Source organism: Chamaea fasciata, unplaced genomic scaffold (assembly GCF_029207755.1).
Source record: "Chamaea fasciata isolate MVZ Bird 193981 ecotype frontalis unplaced genomic scaffold, bChaFas1.0.hap1 SCAF_8, whole genome shotgun sequence".
In the NCBI taxonomy this organism is placed as follows: domain Eukaryota; kingdom Metazoa; phylum Chordata; class Aves; order Passeriformes; family Sylviidae; genus Chamaea; species Chamaea fasciata.
The window spans coordinates 9533007-9557203 of record NW_027094093.1 but is presented as its reverse complement, the minus strand read 5'-3'; the positions used below and the strand labels follow the sequence as shown (position 1 = coordinate 9557203).

The 24197-nt window shown below is 37.2% G+C and overlaps 1 long non-coding RNA gene across 1 annotated transcript in view; it reads left to right on the top strand.

Moving 5' to 3' along the window:
- The window catches only part of LOC136292953 (uncharacterized), a 257476-nt gene that overhangs the window by 155675 nt on the left and 77604 nt on the right, over positions 1-24197 (top strand). The window contains exon 2 of the long non-coding RNA XR_010722017.1: positions 19200-19335. This is a non-coding gene — a long non-coding RNA (uncharacterized lncRNA). The remainder of the gene's footprint in view (positions 1-19199; positions 19336-24197) is intronic.

The following is a 24197-nucleotide window of genomic DNA, read 5'->3' as shown; positions in this document are numbered from 1 at the left end:
CAGTTTGAGAGGTCTCTTTATGATCCTTGATTTTGTATTAATAAAACCCGAGAGCTGTTTTCCATCCTTTCATTTACACGTTTTTATCATGCACAGCATGACTCTTATAAAACTGGACTATAGCCACAGTTAGAACTCCTGTGGGGAGGATAAGTGCCCATTTTCCTCATAATAATGATGCCTTTTCTGGCTTCCAGAAAGTTCATCTCCCAGCAACTACACCATTTTCTATTAGCTGGGTAACAGTTTATGCTTTTTCAGCTGAATTTGTAAGGTTTCTGGAAAAATGGGGAGACCCAAACTAATTCAGTAGTGCTCAAATGCTGATGTTCTTTATGGCTTCTTAGCTGCATCTTCCTCATAAATACGTCCATGAAGTAATGAGAAAATTATGAGGTGTCACTATTTGATCTCTTTCAGCAGTGAACAGGGTTTGAGATATGGGCTGGGAAGTGTTAGGGTTTGGAAATAGTATGAAGACATGTTACATCTGCTGACTGAATGGAGCCGAACACAGCCCTGAAGTGTCAGGGACAGCAGCATATATCTGCCTCCGAGCTCTGGGATGCACCTAGAGACAGGTCTAAAAGAGCTACACTCTTTTCCTGGAGGCTATAACATCTCCTGGTTGAAGAGGCTTCTAAATATTCTGAAAGCCATGTAAAGAGAGGAGCTTGTTAAAAGGCAGAGTAAGATCAGTCGTATCCCAGGAAGAGCTAGGAGGTTATGGTAGAAGACATTGTACAGAACTAATACAAGGGTTTTTATAGTTACTGGGGTGCCATGAGGTATGCAATTGCAATCTAACATTCAACCTGATGCCTCAAACGAGGAAAAAAAAAAAGTGGTATTATGCTTTGGGAAGGTCACAGTATCTCAAATGTTATCTCTGAAAGAGCAGAGTCTCAGATACTGGATAAAATAAGATGTCCTAATGCATGCCAGTATGCAGGCACTGCGAACTGCTCAGGAAATACTGAACAAACTACAAGCAAATGACTTTGATTCTAGACTGTGGCTTGCCAGCAGCTCTTGCCTTGTATGTAAGGTCAAATGTATAGAACTTGCTTTAGACACAGCTATTGCGTTTTCCTGTTTCTTTACAGCGCTCTTACATCTGCTTTTACTCTTTTGAATCTTCTGGAATGCAGAGGGTGGCGAATGAGCCAAACTGTGTGTCTGGTCTGGTCCTTGCATCAGAATCCTCATGTCATGACTGGATTCTACCAGATGAAACCCAGAAGAGTTGTGTTATGCAGTCGAGGTTACATCTCTCTTGGAACATTAGAGCAATAGTCAGCTCAAACATCTCTATTAAAAAAAAAAAAAATAAAAATCCATTTAAGGTATAGCACTTCAACATAATCATGAACATATGGATGAAAAAGTGATGGAAGTATGCCATTGTCTTGACTCAGTACTTTTGATAGAAATATATTTTTACCATTTCTACCAAAAACAAGAAATATGGGTGATTACTTTGTCCTATGAAATTTCATTTCTGTGATAAGTTGACAGATTTGTTTAAGATACAGTAATAATTGTTGATTCTTTTGCATACTGTATTTTTCCAGGGCCACAAATTCCCTTCATTGCAATGTGTTTTTATTGGAAATTCGGCAATTCCTACTCACAAGTTTTTTGTTTTTTATTTTTTATTTTTTCTTTACGCACTCAGTTGAGTGTGTTGGCTCTTTTAAATTTTTTTTTATGTTCTTAAATATGTAGGTGAGTCTGAATATGCTCAGATGATCAGGTGAAAAGTATTCTTTTGTTTCTGTGTATCTGTAGAATTGCTGAAGTCTGGCTTAACTGGCCTTTTTACTATGTTTGTGAAACAAGTGTGTACATTCCCAAATACTCTACTGTGGGTGCAATCTCTTATTTAAAAGCCAGTACAAAAATGTGCCAAGGAAAGTAGTCTAAAGCCACAGGAATATATCAGCAAAGTATTTCCATATCTGTTGGTTCAGCTGCCATTTGAGGGGACTGCACGTGGACTTCACAGGGAAGGAGTACAGTCTGGATACTTCCTGTGTGGACTGCCATGGAAATGAAAGTTCAGCACCACTTTGCACCTGCCCAGTTTCATCTTTTCCAATGTAACGGCTGAGCATGGCGTGTTTTCCAAAACTTGCTGTACAGATCAGAGTCAGCAGACATCAGGCTGGGTTCTGGTTTTGTCATTCCCAAGGAGTTTTAGCTATGCTTGTTGAAATTCCCTGTGTCCCTGAGATGTCTGGTATGGCGTGACAAGGTGTTAGTGGAGAGAGCCCCATGAAAGGCTTCTTACAACTGGTACTAAGGAGGACCATGGGTCTTGCTGCCGCTTTTTTTGCTCTGAGAGGTGGTTGCCCTGTTTCTTGGTCATATTGTCTGCTATTCCATGGTTTATTTCTAATGGAAGCTACGTATCCTTTCCTTATCAACCAGGGGTCAAACCTTCCCCTCCTCACACGTTTCATGGATATAGAGTTGCAGTACACAAAGGTAGCATTTAGTGGACAGCCGTGAGTACATCAAACATTGAAGCTTTATCTATACATTTACATAGATATAATACCGAAGCTTTATAAATATATTTGTATATATATAACACTGAGGCTTTATATATATATTATATCAACAATTCCTTTATAATTTCTGTATTAAGTAAGAAATGGGATTTCATTTTTTCACTTCTAAATTCATAGGGTTATCAACCAATTAAGCTTTCTTAATATTCTTATTAGATGTATGTGCAATAATCTTCTTTAATTTTTAAGTGATGCTGACCCTAGCAAGTATAAAAATGATGCCTATAAATACTATGAAACTGTAAAAATTCATCGGTTCTTCAGTTTTCACTAAAAACTACACACACTTCTGTCTTCGCATTTGCACATTGACTGTTCAAAGAGCCAATTCAAAATTTCATTCTGATAAATATTTTCAAGGGACAGAAACACGTCGGGAAAATAACAAACATATGTTAGCACTTATAATAACCGGTTCAGCAGTGTTTTCTTGTGTGTGTTTTGGGGCCTATGTAGGCTATTGCAATGTTAATTTTAGAAACTCTAGCCCAGCAACAGACACTTGGGAACAGAATGATGTACTGCAAGCAGCAAGGATTTTAACTGCAGACCATAGCTTTATTTTCTTATTTATAGCTCCCTTCACTTTGTTATGTTTTATGAAACATGTGTCTCTGAGAGTGTGCTGGCTCTGTGATTTCCTGACCAATGGTCTCATCTTCAGATTACATCCAGTTAGTTATCTTCTAGTACTGAGTTTATAAGAAGAAAAGTCATAAACCATTGACTTTAAATTTTAAATGACATGCTAATATTATTAGAAGTAATTATAATTTTATTTAACTTCTAGCTTTGTTGGCTTTGGTTTTACTTCTTAGTAAAATGTACAGTTGTTTTAGGAGTAAGCTCGATGTCAACACAAAGAAACACAAACATTTATGTTATTGTCTTACAGAGACATGACAAAACTAAAGATTTAAAGCACTACAGGTTTTAATAGGCAAAAATCTAATAGCATTAATTGTTCACTGAGTTTAGAGATTAGGTGGACAGATTCACAACAGGTATTGGGTGTTGCAGCTCTACTGGTTTGCCAAAGTGGGAACCAAAGTTCTGTTTTTCATAGTATTTGACTGAATAACAGCATCATGTAGGGACTGGCTCAGCTCCCAGTACAGTTTTTTCTTTACTCTGTTGTTTTAAAAAACAAACACTTCTTCATTAAAAAAGAAATATTTTGCATTAACAAAAGAAAACAAAAATACTCCGCACAACCAATACATTTTTGCAGGAAATCAATATATGTTATGTTAACAAGTAAAAATGTTCAGTTTTTGGAGATTATTAAACTCAGTCGTTAATTTTCTGAAGTCTGGGGGAAAAACAAAACAAAACAAAAAACAAACCAAAAGACAAAACTCTGACATTTTAAAAAGAAAAGTTTGGTCTAGAGATGTGATATTCTGATGTTAAAAGTAGTATTTTGCCTAATAGTTATCTGTAGAAAAACAAAAACCCAACAACATAATGCCTGAAATAAATAAAAAAGGCCATCATTATCAACTGCCACTTGTTTGAATTAAGCTTATAATTTCTATTTAAATTCAGTTCATTATATTCTTCCAAGATTTCTTTTTTTTTTCATCTTGTTTGGAGTCAAAATTGCCCTAATAAGACAAAAAAAAATTACAGAAGATGGAAATAATTTCTTATACACCTCTCTTTTCTGTATTGACTTCAAGATGAAAGTCCCATCAGAAAGCCAAACCCTCAGGAGAAATTATGGGCATACATGGAATTCAAACTTCAATGTATGTGTACCCCAGGATGCAGTGTTCAGTGCAAAATGAGATTGGGGGATTTAAAACTATTTCTAGGTAGCTTTTTTATTTCTGTATTGATTCTTTAGGCAGAAACTCTTTCCATTTACATTCTTCTTTATTTAGACTAATAATAGAAAGGCAAGAGCGAAGAGATATGTCTTTCCTTTCTACTCTGCTTTATATAAAACCTCTTTTACCTTCCTGCTTAATTTCCTTCCCAGTGTCCTTAACTCTTTATTGCTTTTAATGCCATTATTATGAATCACTCTTTTCATGTTCAGTGTGCTCAGTCATTTTAATACAGATATAATTGTATGGTGCAAAATGTAAATCCCCATAATATGCCAGAAGACAAATGTGTCAAAGTCCCTTTGTCATACTGACAGGTTATAAAACCAGACTGGCTCGTTTTAATCATGTTTAAATTTTAATGACATAAGCAAAACTCAGACTAAAACAGCTATCTCTTTGTTATTATTTCAGATCACTGCCACAAACGAGAAGTGTTTTATCACTTATTCATCAATTGTATCATTCAGAGCTATCACCCTCCTAACATCTGTTCTGGAGAACGTGTTCTAAATCGTTAAAGATTTTTCAGAGGTGATATCCCTGTTTGGTGGCTGGTTGTCATCCTTTCTTATGGTACCTTTGCCTTTTCATCCTCATCTTTCCTTAGGCAAATTCCTGTCCCTAGATGTGCTCATTTTTCCAGGTCTAGGGAAATGCTTCATTTTTGGATTGCTCTTTCCTGCCTGTCTGTCTTGGCAGTTGATTCTTGCCTTCAAGACTTGCAACCACTGGGTAAGGTTATGAGCTAATAAGGGTGGTCAGGGCATCTGTACGGGGGTAGGGTGTGCATGGCAGGGAAAGAAACACAATAAAACAAACAAAACAACAACAACAAAGAAGCTACTAAACCTATATGCCAATAAGCTAGAAGACAAGAGTTCCACTGGGGGAGTCTTCTAGTATTTGAGGCAGGTGGAAAATGTTGCACGTCTGTCTGACCCTCACACGCAGCTCTGTCGAGCATGTTCCCCATTTTCAGACGTTGTTTTATCTGTGTACTCCATTCAGTACAAAAACATATTATGCAACTGTTGCTTCTCCTTCCTTTGAATTTTTCTTGTAGCTGGGCTTAGCAACTCAACCAGTACACACCTCCAAACCCCAATAGGTGGACTATGTTCTGTAATTGTAAATTCTTGTAAGCCCTTTCCACATCCTGCATTTGGGACTTCCCATCATTACAGTTAATTAACTCAAAGTCTCCAGGAGATGTTAGTTACACTTGGTGCTGTCTGCCTCGAGGAGCAGAGACGTTCTCTGTCGACCTCACAAGCATCGTGTAGCCAATGCAGGATTTCTGCCTAAGAAAACTCCGCAGTACAAAGCTGAAAACAGGGGAGAAAATGATGGGGTTTAACTTTGAGCCCAGGTAAGAAGACTGAGATCTCAGGCTTAATTAAATAAGAAAGGGATAGTAGAAACTTGTCATGGCTGTTGTTGCCTTTTGACCTCATGGCAGGACCCTAGAGGCCAGGCTTGTACCTAACATTTGTCGTATTCTCATTGTTCTGAGTCACCACTGAACTAATATCACCAGCCAGTTAAATAATCGGGGTGGTTCACATAAAAAAGGAAAAAAACTCTCCAAACTTGTGTTGCAGATATTATTGTTAAACAACTTCAAAGATTTTTTTCTTTATTAAGGAGTTATCAAAACATCCTTCCTGAAATCAGAGGTTGTTTTCTAGAAGTAATGGTCTCAGGTAAAATAAGGGCTGAAGAAATATATGTCAAACTGTCTGTTGCATCAGAGAAAGTGACTGTCATCACTTTTTTGAAGGTGTGGTTGACAGGAAATAGGAAGAAAAATACATACTTTTGCCTATGTTCTTCAGTAAATCATTTGTTTTGACAGATATATGCACCTGACTTCTTGCTGATCACTGGGATACACAGTAAAATTCATGTCTTGCTAGTTTTTTCTTCAGAGGTGGGATTCTATCCTCACATAGATCTTTATAAATCACAAATCATCAATTGAAAGCATCAAAGACAAGTTGGGATTAAATCGCCATGAGACAAAACAGGTTTAACATGCTAATGGAAGGATAGATCTCCTAAACAATATGAAGATATGTAATTATTTTTAAAATTAGGTAGAAAGCAAGCAGCAAAAAAGACAATTTTATGCTCTCCTTATAAGCATCACTAGCCTAGTGACCGAAAATAGGTCACTATTTTACTTTGGTTTTGAAAGAATTATAAATACAAATACAAGATTGTGTCTTCTGCACCAGTAAACTGATCGTGAAGGAGAACATCACACCCTCAGAGCTTTTTATTTCTAAATTGGAGCTCAATTCTAACATGAAATGGCAGCTTGGTCCTTGCCCCAAATTGGAAGTTTATAAATTTGTCTCTTGCTTTGTGAGGGAACTACAATTTAATGTGGCTGGAGGTGGGTAAAAGAACGGATGAGCTGTCATTTTCAGCATATTTAAAGGGGGCTGAAATCTCTGTGAGAAGTGTTTATGCAGCATATGCCTATCACGTATACTCACAGTGGTGCTTACTTATCAAGACAGTGAGTCAGATTTACCATTAGGAAAACATCTTTGCACATCTTTGCATGAAGTGACAGCACATTTGACACATTAAAAGGTATTCTTAAACCATAGATGGTTTTAATTAGCTTCCAAGATGTGTTGGTAATGTGTGAGATTCACAATCTACTTCCATTTGCAAGATTTGAATCTGCAAAATGGAAGGAAACTGCAAGAGAAAAAACAGCTGTATTAAGACTCCATGCTGTTGCAGTTCAGTGGTTTCTCAGAAAATTAGGGTTTAAGCATAGGTGGGCGCAAGAGAGAGCCATATCTCTGGGAGAGTATAGGGCTCCAGACCCTTTGCGAAGAGGGAATGACTAAAGTCACCGTTCTCATGGGAGTTACCTCTAGCTGCAGCTAAAAAGGTACAGAGGCAATGGCTTTGCTTTTGGGCTCATCCTGCATGTCCAGGTCAGGCTCATGTTGTCCCTCTTTAAAAAGAGACATCGCAGAGATCACCTTCCTGGAGGTGCAGCCAAGTAAATAGAAAAGAATAAAAAATGTTCAGCAGTGGGTGCAGTGCAATACAACCTGGTGTCCTGATATTGAGTGACCTTCTGTCATTTATGCAAATTAAATCCATCCTGGCCGAAGATGTAAATCTGGTTGCAGATCATTTGTATAACATTTGCAAATGTTTGAACCTTTGCTTTATTAGAATTGGAAGTTGTCTTTGCTGCTGCATGGTGCACAGTATTTTCTGCAAGGTTAGCAAGGCTGTGAGAACAAGTACTGAACCCTCCTACATGAGGACTTCCCTAGATGCCTGTTGGGAAGATTGTGAGGTTAAGGGCACACATGTGAAAAATATTGTTTTGTGGGAAAGTCAGTCAATCTGTCTGAGCCTTTGAAAACTAGTAGTTTGGGTTTGATTAGGATTTTAGATAATGAGCACGTGGATCTCCTGAGTTAACTATTCTGTAAATCTCTGTGGGTCACAGTACACATTTCCCTCTACTTGTTATGGAGCAGTGTTTCTATATCCAAAGCCCAGAACTGCAAATGTTAAATGCAGCAGGTAACATTATTCTATCTTTGGGTTGTAAACTGGAATCAACTTCACTGCAGCACAGAGTTTAAAAATGTGGATCAATGCTCTGTTTTCAATCAGACATGTTTTCAAAAATGTATTTGATCTTGACAAATGTAGGCAGTGTGAATCACTCCTATGTGTGTAAATGTATACATGTGTATATTTTTACCATTTGTCCTGTTCTTTCTTCTTCCCAAGGCCTATTCTCTGCCAATTTTAAAAGCTCCAAAAACATATCTTGACACAGAATTGCTTGCAGCACACAACAAACTGTATTGATCCAGTAAAATCCGAGATCAATGATGTAAATTTTTGACTGGCGCTTGTCAAGAACACATCCCTTTACATGTTTGACAACAAACACATTTTCAGAGGTACTCTGGGAAAATACAGTAATGAATAATGATAGCAAACCACTCACTTCCTGGCAGACTTTTTAATTTTATTGCACATTTCATTGTAATCCAAGGAATTTTTAAAGCAATACATTTCTCAAAATTAGCAAGTTCAGATGCTGGTGCCAGAGACTATGTTAACGTGATGTAGTAGAGTGTGAGTCAGTGAACAAAAGGCTGAAGGCAATGCCAACCAAAAAAAGCCCCTCAAGACCACATTCCAAGACCGAAGCCACCTTTTTTGTCTTCAGATCGTGGCTTTGCAACAGGTTTAAGAGCATTCTCTGTATCCACCAAGCCAAAGGCTATCTTTTCCTGTTGGGGAGTGTCAGAGGGATTGCTAAATGTGCGTTTGCACTCTACACTGCATGCTGCACCTTGCAGGTTTTCCGCAGCAGCTGTTATGAACTGCTCTAGAAACACTTTCTGTACTCAAATAATTTTATTGGTCTCTGTTTTATTAATTCTTTACAAAATATTAATGTGATTCTCTGTGAGGTACTGTATCTACCATTGCACTATTTTATAAAAAAAAAGAAGTCAGTTTTTAAATTACTGTAATAACTGGAGAATCTTCATGTAGAGTAACAAAGACAAAGAACAGATATGGCACGTCACCTCCTGTGTTCTGGATTGAAAGCTTAGTTCAAGAGCTTGTACCATAGTTGCCTTCCTCTCTAACTGTTGTAGGCAATTCGTGCAGACATCTGTATTTTCTCCCTTATAGAATGGGGCAAATGACCGTAGAAAATGGAAAAAGTCCATAGAATGGGAAAATCCAATTTTATTTATTTTGCACAGCCTCAATGCTCTGAAAATGCTCCCTCTCCCTTTTCATCTTGAAAATAACAGAAAACTATTTGAAAATGTATGTTTTAATGAAATTAATAGAAAAGATTCAATAATAATGGATGGATTAAGCTGACATTATTAGTCTCCTAGAGTTGTTCAGAAACAAAGTATTTTCTTTGCCCTGGGATTTTCTAAGCAATCAGTATTTAAATGAAATTTTCATTTAAAAACACTATTTACATCACTAAAACAAAATTAAGTTCATGCAACAGTCATAGAGCATTTACATATTTCTACTTTTAATTCCTACCTAGGTGATGCATTCATTATATATAAATTCAAATTTTGCTAGTTTGCTTGAGTAGAACAAATGGAAACAAAATGTGTGTTTGCTGTCTCAAAATTCTAAAAACCAGTAGGAATTATTATAATTTCTACAGGGACTCTTATCTATTGCTGGATCAACCTGAGCCCTCGGCTGCTGGGCAGCCAAGGTAAAAAAGGGTGTGTTAGTACCCAGTTCTCTTAAATCATATTTCATTTTATACTGAGAATGAGAAAGGCCATGTATTTTTCATTTGTTGAGAGAAACTTTGTCTGTGTGGCGTATCTGGTTTTATTACGAAAGGTGATCACATCCTGCCTTGTCTCATTTGAGTTTTTCCTATTCGTGACCAAGAATCTGGGCAGTCAATTCCTGTCATGTGGGATGGCATCTGAGACATACCACCTGTGAGGCTTTTCCTTGGAAGTTACTTGGATTTGCTTTGCTTCTTTAAATCTCCACGGGAAGAGCCACTGTGCCAGAGTTCATGGAAAAGGAGTGCAAGTACCTTTAGAAACTTGCTTTCAGAATTTCAGTTTAATTCCTCTGGCATACTATTCTAGCTCATAACAGGATCAGGGTAATTTTCTTTAGTTTGCAAGACTGATTTGTGATTTTGAGGCTTATAGAGGATGAAAAATGTCTATAAAAATAGAAGTTATATATGTTTTGAGTGTTCTATGTATCCAAGAGAACAAGGATTAGTTTCACTTAGCTGTTTGCTGGCTGGGAATGCTGTAACAGCCTCTCTGGGAAATGTTTCTAGACAATTATTCATGTTTCAGTGTGTGATGATCTGTTTAGTTGGTCCTGCAATGTAAGGTAGAAGAATCATTCTTTGTGATTTCACCAAGTGTCTTTCCATTTCCTTTGAGGGGACCAAGGTTTGAAAGTCTTTTTATCAAGCCCCTATTTTCATAATAAGGCACAAGAAGTCTTTTGGAGGCGAGGCAATTATATAAACTTAATATAAGCTGTGTGTCCCTGCTCAGGGGAGTTTGGGGGTTGTTTTGATTAGAGAACCTAATCCTAGCAATCTAGGTTTTGCACATGTTACAAATACTTGGAAATTATTTTTGTATTTTTTGATGAGTGGAAAGGGTACATAAGTATCATGTTGTGCTGTTCCAGGGTAATTTTTAATGTCATTAATTATGGGTGAAACACGTGCTGTAAATGTGAATGCTATCCCTCTTGCTATAACACTAGCTTTAAGTTTTGAATCTTTGGAGAGGTTCCACTTGTAATTTTTTTTTTTTTAAAGAAACATTTTAATGTTTTTGAATTGGCATCTAAGGGAATAAGTAACTTTGTGCTATGGATGTATAGAGTTTTTATTTTGTCACCACAGAATATTAGATGCCATTTGGACACTTGCTTGGACTCTCTGGGAGAAAGGTGTATATATATACCTACACATTACTTATGACAGCTGGCCAAATTGTAACTTGAGGCTCTCCTGGCATGCCAGGTGTTTGCATGGCGTTAGGAAGTAAAATCTTTCTGTACAGCATTTCTTTCACTGGCTGGGTGTCTCCTGGTGCTACAAGAGCTGCCACAGCCCATAGTAATGCACAGTAAAATGGTGCCCTTGTGCCTTTGTGAAGGACTGTACAGTTTTGACATGTAATTCCCAGAGCTTTCTAGTGACTGGATAGCCTCCAAATGTTCAGCTGTTCCAGTAGGTGCCATACAAATTGAATTTTTTGTGGTTTCCAGCAAGTGCAATGCTGTTTAAAAAACATATGAAGCCACTCAATGTGCATTTCTGTTTATGTCCTGTAAGAAGAAACTAGTTCTCTACAAGTGCATAAAACCTATTAATTTATGTTCTGGGGGGAAGGTTGTGTATCAGGGCTGCAGGAGAAAGAAATATGTCAGGGAGCGTTTTCTTTACAGGTTTTCAAACAAAGACGAGAGTTTGATTTAGCCTGGTAGCTCAATACTCAAAAGCTGAAGCCCAATTCCCCAGTTAATGGTTTCATCAGAAGGCCCCAAATGTTTTCCCACATTCCCACTCTGACATGCTGAAACCATTGTTTCTCGTACACTTTGCCTATAGCCCCAACCATCAGGCCCCTTTCAGCCAAGGGCAGCCCTTGTAGATCCATCAGTTAAGAAAGTCACATGAAAAAGGACAAGGGAGAGAGAAAGGCACTTGGAAATGTAGTTTCTAACTTCATTAGCTTTGTTGACTGATGGGAGTGGGGGGGAAGAAGCATCATGCTGTCTTTGTCCAGATCTCTGTGTGCTTTGTTCATTTATGAAGATGTCCTGTGTGAAGGAAAAATCTTCCTTGAGGACTCTCAGAACAGAGATACTAATCTTCTTTTCTCATTATTCTCGTAAGCGATAGTAATTTTCTTCCTCCCTCAGGGTGGAGCTGGGAAAAATCAGCTTCCATGTTTTGACAATGTTGTATCAAGAAGTCTTCTATTGATAAGAATTCAGCAAAAATCCTTTTGTCTTTCTGGCAACAACATCTCAGGTACATTTAATCCCAACATCTACCCTGCCTATAGTCTAATAATTATCATCAGAGGTACTGGAGCTCTTACTGGGACTGTTAGCAGATGGGAAAATTTTGTTTGACTCAAAGTTTCATACAGACTTTGAAAATGTTTCATTTGTTCATTAGTCCGAAGAACAAACTTTTTTTCAAGTAGTTCACTTTCATTTCTACCAGTATGTGTGATGGTCACAACAAAACAACATGAAGTACTTAATATAAATTTATCTATTTACAGAGATTTAAATCAAAAATGGTATTTCCTCCACTTGCATTCCATCAGGAAGCAATTTAAAAAAAATTTTTGGTGAGACTGAGTGGAAAGGAAAAGCAACAGGGAGGTAAATGTTTTTGTGCAGATGGTACAAGTAAGCACAGATTCAAGTGTAGGTGCAAATCTTCACGAAGGATTAAGGAAATTGGAAGTAACTGTTAGTGGGGCATTATTTAGAATTTAATCTCTGTTCTACAAAGCCAACAAAAGACTCTTGTTTACCTCTGACAGAATAGCACATCCTCCAGTACCTACCTGTAGCTAATAACTAATTCAGTCAAGTCTTGTAAGTTTTGATTGACATGAAATAAGCCTGTGACAGATGACTTGAAAAAGAGCAGCCTGCAAGTCATCCTCTGAAATGTTCACTTTTTTGTACTTGCTGATGTCTTTGCTATTCAAAACCTAAAAAAATTATGGATGTTTTAATGTTATTTAAACACAGTAGTCTTAATGTGCTGTCATTGCAAAAAAAATGAATGAACTCATTAGCAAGAGATAAAACCGTTTTTACAACCTTACTCTTTAATTTTATCCTCAACAATACCTTTCCAATCTATGACATGTGCTGACACAAGCAAGAGGTGTGGGTACATTCCTCCTGGGACTAAAGTGCTCTAGACAGAATGTTGGTCGTCTTTGAGAGTAATAAAGACAAAGGAAGACAATATCTAATCAAGGATTTACCTGGAAATTCTAATAGATTTCTAACTTAATTAAAAACCTTTTAATGAGCTCTTTGTTTTTGATGAGCGCTAAATATAGATATCCATGGCAATATGGCCTTAATAGCACTGCAGGCTAACTTTCCTATCCCTCCAGTGCATTGGGAAGGGTTAAAAACATTGCAGCACCAGAGAGGCTGATTCAGAGAGAAACTGTACTGCTTTTATATGAAATATTCGACTTCTGAGGTTTTATTTTTCCCCCCTATTTTACTTAAAAGTTTATTCAGTAGTAGCTTCCTGTTTTGATTCCAGTTGGAAAAATATGCTTAGAAATACATATAAAAAGGAAAGAAAAATAATTATAGTAAATTTATGCATTTATTTCATTTGCATTACTTAAAATTATGTTGCACATTCATAATTTTTATTACATTTTCAATGTTTATCATTTGGCAAGTAAGTACAGTCATGTAAGATGTAAATCTTGATGTACAGATAGATCGGGTTACCAGTAAATTGTCAGACATTTAAAGGGAATGCTCAGGTCTAATGGACACAGCTATGTTTTCCCAAAATACTAGCTCTTTTTTCTTAAAATCATAGCAAGAAATATTTTTTTTTCACACAAGCAAGTGCAATCTTAAAATAAAACTGTAACTTCAGCATAAAGCACCAAAGTTGGCAGTGAAAGCAAAATAAAACCCTCTCTCATAACTGCCTGGATAACTCATTCTGTTCTTACAGAGATTTTCTTCTCATAGTTGGAATAACAGGAATCTGAATAAAGGATCTATGTAATGTTAGCTTATCTGGATTGGAGCAGATTGTTTAGATTTTAGACCTTTTTTTAATTGAAATAGATTGCATTGCAGATTATTGGATTGGTAGATACATGGAATTTATCATTCTTAAACCTCTGGAACCTGTAGATGGAAAAGTAATTCATAAAAGGGAAAACAAGAAAATAAGGAAAAGGAAACAATTTACCTCATAATGTACCTAATAAAGCCAATTTTATACCAAGTGTGATTGTCCAGAACCAGGTAATAGATGAATGTTTTTATTACTTTTATGGCAATAATGCAATAAAACCCATACTTCTCTAAAAAAATACCTTAATATAATTAAAATAATAAGAAAGAAATTTAAAGGAGTTTTAATGTTGGAGGATGGAGTTTAAAAAATCAGCCTTTGGTAAATTCAGGAAATCATGAGTAATACGTGATTTTCCATTTGAAGGATCTTATTGTCTGTTCTGTCTCTTCTTAAACAGCAAGAAGGGATAAGACAAGACTTAATTTCGCTATTTATTTGCAGCAAATGGACGGTGGGTGGTGGAGTGCAGGGGATGGGTGAGCAGCCGTGGGCAGGGGTCAGCTTGGGGCTGACCGCAGGACAGCACTTGCTGCTCGCATGCTTGGAAATGGTTGGGAAGACAATCTGGGAAATTAGAGGGTCCTGGGAAAAGGATGGAGTGAGCAGGTCTATGTGCACAAGGCGGTGGAAGAGCGAGGGAGCACAAGGAGGTTGGAAGAGTGAGGGAGCAGGGAACGAGCGCCTGAGGAGAGCGGGGCCCGTGAGGCCCGTGCGCCGTGGCGGCCTGAGGGGCACTTTGGGTGGGAAAACCGGACAGCGGGAAAATGCAAAAAGCCAGATGTTTTTCCAGCCTGATCCACCCTCTGAGAAGAAATAGTTTGTGAAGTACAGCCCGTGAGGTATTTCTCATATGACTTCTGAGATTTTTTTTTTTTAATTGCTTCTAAACTGAGTGTGCTTAATTCAGCTGCACAATTTTCAAGCAAAGACTTTCTCTGTGGGTAGTGAAGCCTGTGTATTAGTCACCTTGAATGGTTTTAAGCAAAGCCTTCAAACTTTTGAAGCATGGGGATTTTGTTTCTGCTCTAATGGCACACGTGAAAGCCATGGGAGTCATTTTTGAAAAGGCTGTGGAGCTCTAAGGGCTGAGGCATGTCTATGCAAACGTGCCCCAAGGGGAAGGGAAGATGGTTCATGTGGGAGACATCCAGCCATGATCAACGGGGCTGGGTTTTGGATGTGAACAGGAAACTGTTGTGTAGAAGCACTTCTGTGAGACTTTTCCAAAAGTGCTATGGTAAGAGATAGCTTAGAAGATGCAAATAAACCTTTGCATTCAGGGTTGCCAACACATAACATACATTAAACATCTTTAATTGCGTTTTTCCCCACCTTTTTTTCTTGAATGCAGTGTTTAGAGAAAAAAAAAAAAAAAAAAAAAAAAAGCAGCAGTATTTGGGTATCTCTGGCCCTTGATGAGCAGGAGCCATGGAGGCTGCAGATAGCAACAAACCGAGCTTATGTCTGTCAAGAGAGAATATTTATTGCAAGGGCAGACAAATGCATGTCTCCTAAGCACTCTCACTGCATCTCCTGACACATTTCTCGGGGTAAAGAGCAGTACATGGACACTTATATTTAACTGGATTTATAACTTTGCAGGAGGTATATGACTTTTCTGTGTATGTTCAAACTCATCTGCTGTCTCCTGCAGGGTTTCTTTTCTTGTTTGCTGCCTTTGATATGCTGGCTTGCCTTAAGGGAGGGGCTGAGCAAGATTTCCTGCAGGGGCGTCTTCCCATGCAAATTACTCTGTGGTCACTCAGGCTTCAAAACCTGCAGGAGGAGACCTCCTTTATTGAATTTCTAGCTGGGTTGGGAGAGGCTGGTACAACAGGGAATAACTTTCACTGGAACGAGGAATGTGTGAACAAGTTAGAGAAGTATGCTGTGTGGTTGTCAAGATCAGAAGATAAGGTTGCTGTGGGCAGTGTGTGTCCCTCTGGAAGAAGAGACTGAGATAGCTTTGAAAATGCTGGGAAAAATGTCTAAATCAGAATGGCTGACTCATAGGCAATGTAGAAACATCAGATTTAAAGTATAGCTCATTATTTAAATAAAATGATCTACGGTACAACTGGCGCAGTGAAGATAAATACGTTTGAGTTTATGAAGTACTAAGGTCTCACATGTGTCAAAGAACAAGAAAAATGACCACAGTAACAAAACAATGATGGTAATTATGTAATCATGTTGAAAGAATATCTATACTCATGTTTCATCTACAAGAACAAAATTGTTTTTACAAGCCCCAACTGCATGGTCCTAACCAGCTCTGAGGTTTTTTGCTGTTCTAATCTAGTATGCTTTTAGATTATTTTAATATTTCATTTGTGTTTCATGAAACTCTCTCTGCTCTGGAGTGTGTGTTTCAGAATAGTGAATCCCAAACTCTCATTCCTCTATTTTTGGCCTGAGAGAAAAATCTCCTCAGGAAATGTGTAATCTATTCTTATTGCAGGGATGGAAAATTTTTTTACCAGATTGACCACCAATTTTTACTGACCGTCAGTAAAATTTACTTTTGTAAGCTATTTTACCTGTTACTACATATTTTATAAAGCTGTATTTTTATCAAGATTATTATTGATTTAATTTTACAAGGGGCATGTATGTCCATGAGCACTGCTTTGGTGTTCACATAATTTTTTTAAAATGTTCTTAAAAATTGTCTGCTTTAATGTTAATAGCAACAGTATTAAATCAGTCCCCAGGCAAAGCATTGATGATGATTGTTTGCCCTTACTAAAGTGTTAATAGTTCCACTTAGAATATGTGCAGCCCATGGTAAGTGTCCTCTTGTAAGGTCACACTCATCTCTGACTCTTTTACCTGCAATTTGGAGGTACAGTTAACAAGGGCAGAAATTTTATCTAATCAGTGAAAGACTCAAAGAATAGGATTTAGAAATCTACCTGTAAACCTCATGGAGTTCATGGAGTTACACATATAAATTTATCCTTTGTGTTCCCGAGTGGTAATGCCCATTAAATTGTAGATGCCACTGTAAAGAATATTAAAATATGTGGTTCAAAATTACAGTGAATCTACTGTTTTTTCATCCTGATACATGAAAAGTCCTGAACCCCATGATGTTAACTTAAAATATCTACAAATTTAAAGGAAATGAAAATTCATTTAAAATTTTAAATAAGAAGAAAAGCAATCTCCAATATTTCTAGTCTTTTGTGTCTGCTGTGATTTGTGGTGAAAGAGCCTGTGGAGTCCTGAGCTGCCTGGCAACATTCTAAACTTCATTGACATATTTGCTGCATGTTCCCAGGTTAGTGACAGCTAAATTTTTATAAGCCACCACAGAAAAATCAGGATAATGGGTTCCAAACCTAACAGCTTTGTTAAGAAACACCCTGTGTCCCCTATTAGCAAAAAAATGCTGTGGTTTATTGTGGTAGGAAGAAAACTGAGAATGCCTAGAAACAGAACAATTTTTTTTCTTTTGTTGCCTTCATGTGTCATGAAGAACAGAAATACTATTTATGTAAGGCTAACAGGTACTACAATCTTCTTTTTGATATTTTTAAAGTCATTTAAGCAAGTCATTTCTAGTTTATAGAAAAACACACATCTAATGAGATTATTATAATATACTTCCTGAAAACCAGTGAGGATTTTTATACTTTTTGATAAGGAAATTGTGCGTTTCAAGAGAAACATTGCATTGTGACACATAAAATATCTGAAGATTATTTCAGCAGCATTTCCTGATGCAGACGTGGCATCTGATTGAAAAGAGAAAGAAGGCAGGCTGTTGAATGCAGGGTGCGCAAAGTTGGGTCCACACCCTGCTATTATTTCTGTGCTTTTGCAAGTAGTTCTGTATTAGTGCAGTAGTCTAACTCATTTTTTACTTTTTTCTCTCAACTATGTGGTGGCCCTTAGTTATCCTCAAATGTCACTGGGCTCACAAACATCCATGAAAAGTTGAAGTAGGCTATAGTTCACAAGGTGAGGTCTGTGATGGTTGTTGTTGTTGATGAGAAGTCCACATAAACAAAACAGGAGAAAAATGGGAATCTAAGCAGTCTGGGGAGATGACAGGACAGACACATTGTGGGGTTTTCTCCCTCAAATAGTATGGAATGACTATAGTAAAGAAAAATGTGAGTTTTATCTGTGGTATCATTACAGTTTGCAGCCCAGCCACACAGAAAAGAAATCTTTTCCCTGAGGAGTTTTGATGTTGTTTTTTAGCATAAATGAAATGCTCATGATTGTATGGATGATTGAAGGTTGATTGCCCCAAGCAATAGTTTATTTATTAGAGATCCAGCCAATCCTAATTTGTATATCTTCATGTCTGATAAAGGCAAGTCTTAAACCACTCTGTCATTATTGCTCTATATCTGGTATAACGAGATAATTCTGACAATAACCGTCTTGTGCTCAAGGGCATTATGAAATTTATTCTCTTAAGACATATTTTGGAATTCACATCTGTGAAATTAGATTAGATATATATCTCTCTGTGGCATCTGGACTAGTTATGCCTTCCCAAAACCATCTTCGTGAATTAGGAATCGATTCCATAAGGTATCTAATGCACAAAGAAGAAATGCTAATTATTGCCCTATTAATAATACAGATATAATTTTCTGTTTGTTTTTCCTAATTGAAAAAAAAAATCTCTATTGAAATTTTAATGTCTAAGTGAGGTGGTGGCACATCTGAATTTTATAGGTGGGTAATGAAAACCTCTACCAAGTAAGAGTGAGCAACCCTAATATTTTACATGTAAACATATCCCACCAACTCTGAACCCTCATTAAGTCAAAATATTTCAGGTTACATATCCAAAATTCATGGATAAGAATTATACAGTCTAGAATATTGAATGACAATGGAAAACCCCAAATATACCTGTCCCTATTAAAGACTAGTCTTCCTTCTTCTTTGTGTCATGTGGTTGTTTTTTCCTTGGTAAATTACAGGAATTCTACTTACATCCTAAATAATCAGGTGGGTGAAAGCATCAGAAGAGCAAGCAGTTATTGTACTGGTGGTAGTATAATAGTTCAGCTAGGAGTAGAACTCATTTTCAATCTGAGGAATGAATCTAACAGTAAACTTGGTTTCAGGTTTTGAGAGCTTCAGTAGTCAGAAAAGCCATCCAGACTCTCCTCAGGTTCACCATGTTGCTAGTTCACCAAAAATATAGAAGTCTTTGTTTATTGTGCTATTATTAACTGAAGTTTAAGGACTAGAAAGGCCCAGTGGAAAAAAAAAAGGTGTATAATTATCTTGCTGGAAGGTTGCTTTAATTAAATTCTCCCAACTGAGACTTGGCCCCATTTTTTAAGTGAAGCATGGACTATAATCAGTCACATTAACTTTCAATTTACTTCCCTGCAGATGACCATGGAAGTGAGTGCATCTCAGTGAAGCTGTGCTTCAGGCAGGACAGTTCTTTCTGAAACCAGTGGAGCCGTCAGTTCTCCTCTTTCCCTGTGAGACCTGTTTAGATGACAGCTGACACAGCAAAGAGGAAGTAAGGATATTGTGCATTGTAGATGTTTTTCAATGCCACTGTGGTGCATACATAGAATTACAGTTGTAGGCTCTTTTAGTAGCTTACCTGAAATGCCACTGTGCCCAAATACCAGAGTCTACATATAAAGAACAGTTCCAGTGAATCTTGCTTAATGACACTTACATTTTTCAGTCACTCTTTAACTTCACCAACTCAAAATTTGTGCAAGCAGCAAAGCATTTGCTCTGAGGAATCAAGAACTGACCATCACCTTTTATACTCCAAGGCCTGACAATTCTACCAGGGCTTCCAGTTTTATTCTTATCTGTTTTCACATATACCTAAAATTTTTACGGTAGAAAGGAAGAAAGATCAAGACAAGAAAGTGAAGACTGAAACACATGCACCTCTGCAAGTATGCCCTTCTGCATTGATTTTTTTTTTTTTTAAATTAACAGGGTATCAGCAAAGTAAGTGGAAAAATAATTTTTCATGTTTTTGGTGATATTGTCATCAGGTGATTTTACAGCTTCTGGCATCTCAGGTGAAAGTTCCAGGGTAGCTCCAAAATGAGTGTTTTTCAGTTCTCAGTCTGAAGATATTCCAAACTTTTTGAATAAGATTCTGAGACAAAAGTTACTAATCCTCAGGCACTTGTGATTTGGAAAAATGCATTCTTCCCAACATTGTTGTGATAGATTGAATATAAAAAATTGTGAAAACAGATAAGAAAATGTTCTCCAGAATAAGAAATAATCCCCTGTCATGATCAAGTTTTATAGGCTACAGCCTAGTTCATCAAGAATTGAAAGTTAAATTCCCAGTACTTCAGGTGATGGGTCAGAAATGAGCCCAAGCAAATTGCTTAATCTTTGTGGATTATTGTCCCATTGGCAAATTGAAAATGATTGCAATTATTCTCAATCTTTAATTTGAAAGGATCTAAAAATAGACAAAATAAGACAAAAAACTCCACAGTTGTCTTGTGTACTCAATAGAAAGATGTTTTTACAAACAATTCACTCTGAATGGCTCTCTGCACTGAATTTTCAGACTAAATTAATGACCATTTTAGTGTTTGAGTGAATCAGGCCCTCAAAATAATTGTGTTGGGCACATGCTATCTTGTAAGTGTAGCAGAGAGTTGTTGGGAATTTGGGAAAGAAATGGAAATTTGAACTAGTGTTTACTCTTTTTTAACTACCAGGATATGGCCTTAGTTCCAAATCAATGTTGTAAAATAAACTCCTCCAAAACAGTCAGCTCTGAGCAACCATTGCTAGAGTAGGAGAATTTTTACCCTAAATGATGCTTATCTGGAAGAAATTCATAGCTTTTACCATTCACCAAAGTTAAGTTGGTAGGTTCAAAACTATATTTTAAAACACTGTGCAAGTCAGAACTTCAGGGAAACAAGGAATCATTCTGCGTAACAGCCTGTGCAGTTTGGCTGTCCCCAAGGATATGCGGTGCATGGACTGCTGTCAGCCTCCGCTGTGAATCTAACCCAGCCTGGCCATGGCAGTCGTGATTCAGTGTCCCATCTCCTGCATCCATGCAGTGCTTGTGCTGTGGGGGATTTAGATCCCCTTTGCGTGATTGAGATCAGAGCCTGGATTTGCCTAAAGAGAGACCCTTTGATACAATGGCTGTTAAAGCATGAGTCTTGTTCAACCATCAATCTTTATCCATTTTGAAGGACACCTTATGGGTATAAATTATGAGGTCTGTCAGGGGAAGGTTCATAGATAAATGGGTTCAGTCACTGGATTATTACTTCCTACAGCACTGACTGCTGAGTAACAGTAAATTGTGGGAACTAAGAAAGTTTGTAAAAGCCAGATCAGCTCAGCTGCTTCACTCCCGACACGACAGCAGCATATGCAAAACCCAAGGTTATTGTGTCACATGGCAGGTTCAACAATGTCATTTTGACGATTACAATATACTTGCAGATTGACAATGTGACAAAATACAGCACTAGTATAAAACTGACAGGCTTTGGAACTCCAGATTTTTTCAGGTGATATGTAGCTGCATGAAAATACATTAAGAAAACCTAACCCAACACCTCCAAATTAAATAACTCCTTCACCTTGATATCATCCAATGTCTGTGAAGTAAGAGACCCCAGCTTTGACACCTCCATCATCTGTCTAATCTCTTGCCTTAAATTCCCAAGAAGTAAAGAGTGTACAAAATCAATTCTCTATTTTTATTGTCTGAAATGCTTGATAAATCAGCTTTGAGACATACAATCTGATAAATAAGCTAGATCTCAATAATTTTTACATAGTTGTGACCTCTGCTAGTGACCATTATGTTTAATTCTCAGCCCCATTCCAAACACAACTGTATTGTCTCCTAATTGTGAGAGCCAAGTGCTGCTTATGTGTGGATCTGCTTCTAGATGGGTAATAGTGGAGAAGGATGAAAGAAACAAGACCCTTAATGCATGACTTTTTCCTTACTCACAGAAAGAGCTTGGTATAGTTTCCTTGGATACTATCCAGCATATAGCTGGCAGTGTTTTTATTTTCAGACTTTTTTTTTTTTTTTCACAGAAGCTAGTGATATATCCCATTATTTGTTGAGAAAAATCTTGTGTGTGTTTCCTGAACTTGTAGTATCTACTATCAAGAAAGATTGAGGTGCAAATTGAGTCTCACAAGGATGGAATACCATCGTATCAGTAATTATTACAGCATCTCACAAAAGGGTCATAAATTTGCTTTGCTCTGAATATGGCAGGACTGAGGTAACGTGGATCATAATGTCAAGGACAACAGTGAATCCTTTAGGGAATCAGTTCCATCATTATATGTTTATTTAAGAATTTTGCTGAAAGAACATTTGTTTCTTTTATTCTTCAGAAGCTTGGGCAAATTATCACCTACTAGATTCATAGTCAACAAATAAAGCCTGCATGAAGGCGGCACTCTGGTCAAAGATATCAGATACTTGGAAAGCAAATCAGAAAAAAAAAATACATTACCATTACTTACGCATTTGTATAGTTGATCTTTGATCTATTGTAGAGGTCTGGAACCAAATTCTGCTGGTGGAAAACCCCAGAATTTCTGAAAAAAAGATAAAAATGTATTTTTGTATTCAATTAAATCAGAAATCCAGCCAAAATTACTTTTTTCCTTTTCTGCAGATATTTTCAATCAGATTTATTCTTTTTCTTTAAGTTTGGAAATGTATCGAATCTCTCTATGAAAAGTGGATGAGCACTTGCATAGGAGCACTCAGATAAAAGAAGGAAATGTATCTTCTCTCCATTTCAAGTTCCTTTCAAAAATTGCTCTAGAATTAGGTACATAAGCAGGTACTGTTACTATTTTCCCTATACCTTTCACAATCGCCTTTTGTTGTTCCTTCCTGTTCAGTTGTTTCAGGAAATATGGCTTCATCTGTAGTGGCTTACCATAAACATTATTATTATTATTATGTTATTATCTAAAGGGATACTCTCTTTTTCAGATTCCAATTGTTTCTTGTCACAAATCTTCTTACAAAACTTGTGTATTTCTCTCACTTTCTCTTCTCTCTCCTAGAACTGATGAGATATTTTGTCCCTGAAATGTGCCCTAATTCCATAAAAGCAAGAAAATAAAAAATGTTCATGGTGAGCCCACAACATAATCCATGTTTTCAAAATTACATTGAGTCACCCACCTCAGTGACTCAGCCAGTGGGTAGCAGCAGAGTCATTTCGAGTGGCTGTTTTCCAGATCAGCGATTGCTTACCACGTTTCACTGTGGGCTGACTTTCTTTGTGTAAAAGGTGTATTTTAGATTCCAGAGAGGGGAAAAAAAAAAAAAAAAGGAACATTAGTTTTAGTCCTGAAGAATCAGAAGTGCTGTTGCACTCATATTGTTGAGCCCTGAATGGTGGCACAGATGTAACAAATTTTGCTTGTTCCCTGCAAAATCCACCTGTTTGACAAGTGGAAGACCTAGAAATGAAAACAAACATCCTTGTTCATGGATACGTTTATTTTGATAATCAGCATAAAGCCATGTGGAAATGGTAGAAAAAGTCAGAAACTCATTGGATCTTACTCAGTTGTATATTTTGGGTAATAATATTCAAACGTCCAAATACATGTTGTATTTTTTATCATTTATTTTGGCTGGCAGAAATTGTCCTTTTAAGAAGAGAATGGGAAACCTGATAGCAGAGTTTGCAGAGGGCTTGTATTAGCACATGGAAGACTTATGAAAGTTTTTCCTGGCCTCTAAAAGTATAAAAGCCCACTAAGTTCTTTTTCATGTACCCATTTTCCAGGAACTGGTCTATTTTAAGGTGTATCCAATATAGCATGGAATAATCTCCCTGGAGCTGTTGAAGGTGCTCTACTTTGAAGCCAGGAACCAAGAACACCTCTGGTGTGACTAATGACAGGTTTCTAATTGTTTATAATAGATGATGTATTTATGTACGAATTGCTTTAAATGCAGCACCGTGTCCTGTGGCCTCCCCAGGATGCTGCTCAAAGAATTTAGTAATTCTTACATAACAATAATTTCTTTTTGGTGGGGAAATATTTTCACAGCAGGGAAGGCAGCTGCCTGCTGCATTTTCACCAGGGCTGGATTTTAGGCAGGCCACAATTTGACCGTAAAATTTTGCCCGCATATCCCTATGGATGCAATTATTAATCGTCTCTGGGATGATGAGATCTCTCATACATGGATACAGTTATATAGCAACATAATAAGGTAGTCTTAATTACAGCTGTTCATATGTACACAAGGAAAAGTGTTAACTCCATACAGACCTTTCAATAAAAATACCTTCCACTTCCATTCCAATATTGAATTCACCTCTACAAGAGCTAAATACCACAGAAAATGACCAGTGATGAACTTTG